Below are 1,682 nucleotides of genomic sequence, written 5' to 3' on the forward strand. Positions count from 1 at the left end.
TATAAAACACACTTTCTAGGAATCAAGATGTTTCAACTTAATTTCCGAATTTGACCAAATATGGATCACTGTCCTTTGAGTCCCAATAAAAAAAAATACATGGTATAAAAACCAAAGAAACAATATGGAATCCTGCAAGTGGCTTTTGAAAATTATGCTTCATTACTTATGTTGTCACACATTATGTTTTACAGAGACCCTGGAGAACAAAAACAAGAAATAAAGCTCACTAAAAACAGAGGTGATTATCTTGGGATGAAAAGTTAATGAAAAACTTCATACACAGAAAAAAAGTATCTTAAGGAAACATTTGTCTTCCATATTATACATGTGAAATTTCTCAGGGCAGCCTGGAGGCTGCTCTGTGTGTCCACTCCTAAAGCAGGCAAGAATTTAACTGGAGAGGTACAGGGTGATGGTAGCCATTTGCTGATATCTAGAGACACTGAAGACAAGAGTACAGGGCACTGAGAGATTAAGTTAGAGTTCACTACAATTCTATAATGTATTTAAATAGTCACCATGTTCAGAAACATTTTTCTAACTTTTTCATTGAGAGCATGCACTTATTTTATTCCCACGAATAACTAACTTGAATGTTTTTCTCTAGAGCTGTAAGTCACATAACTTACATATGTGGAACTATATATAATGCAACACATTATTTTACTTAAAATGAATTGATTGTCCAGCATATTCAAATACGCAACCATAAATCAATTTTACAATGTATTGTAAATTTACAATGTATTGTAAAAATTCCATTCCATTGGAATGTTGCCACAAGTAATACATTTCTCAAACAAGAATGATAATGAAATATGGATGGGATTAACAAAAATCTTTTAACATTATAAAAATATGTTAATTTTTATATTTCTAAAAGCTAAACAACAGTTATAGGTTGCAAATCTAATTTCTAGTTTATTCTTGGCAATGGAAAACATTTTTACGTCCTATTTTGAGGAAATGATGTATTTTTAAAGTAGTAAAAGAAAATTCAAGTTCTTAGAACCAAACTAAATGAATTTAATTTAATTGTTGATTATAATAACTCCCTATTTAGACTATCACTTTTACTAAAAGCTGTATATGCAAAATGCTTCTGGATTAGTGAACTAGGTATTAAAATATCTTACTTAAAAAAATGAATCTGTGTCTATATACTGTCAATAAACAATAAGATACAAGATATAAAATACATACTGTCAATAAACAATAAGATACAAGACATAAAACACAATATTTAATCAAATAATTTGCAAAGTCAGGAAATGACACAACAACTATGGTTTTAATGAAATTAGAGTTGTTAAAAAGGTGAGCTATTGCTTGATGACCTGTGATATGGGGAAAAAAAGGTGATAATGACTTGAAAGAAAAACACATATGGGAACCAGGAAAACAGAAAAACTGATTTTATTTCATAGTTTTAAAGGGAGGTCTATTATTCATAGACATTATAGCTGTATCACTCAAATCAAACACATTTCGGAGTTAACAATAAGCCAATATATTTGAACCACAGGAGAGATAGTAAACCTCTCATAAGGAGGAAATGACTTAAAAGATGGCCCGGCTGACTTTTGTTAAAAAGGCATTGTGCCACTAAGGACTTATCAATGACTGTTCACTTTTCTTAATGGCATTTTGTCATTTTACATTAATTATCATCCTATGAC

General features: G+C 30.2%; 1 protein-coding gene across 2 annotated transcripts in view; it reads right to left on the reverse strand.

Annotated features, from left to right (window-relative positions):
- The window catches only part of ELOVL4 (ELOVL fatty acid elongase 4), a 34,304-nt gene that overhangs the window by 12,725 nt on the left and 19,897 nt on the right, over positions 1–1,682 (reverse strand). The window lies entirely within an intron of this gene.

Source organism: Mandrillus leucophaeus, unplaced genomic scaffold, assembly GCF_000951045.1.
Source record: "Mandrillus leucophaeus isolate KB7577 unplaced genomic scaffold, Mleu.le_1.0 Scaffold882, whole genome shotgun sequence".
Lineage (NCBI taxonomy): Eukaryota > Metazoa > Chordata > Mammalia > Primates > Cercopithecidae > Mandrillus > Mandrillus leucophaeus.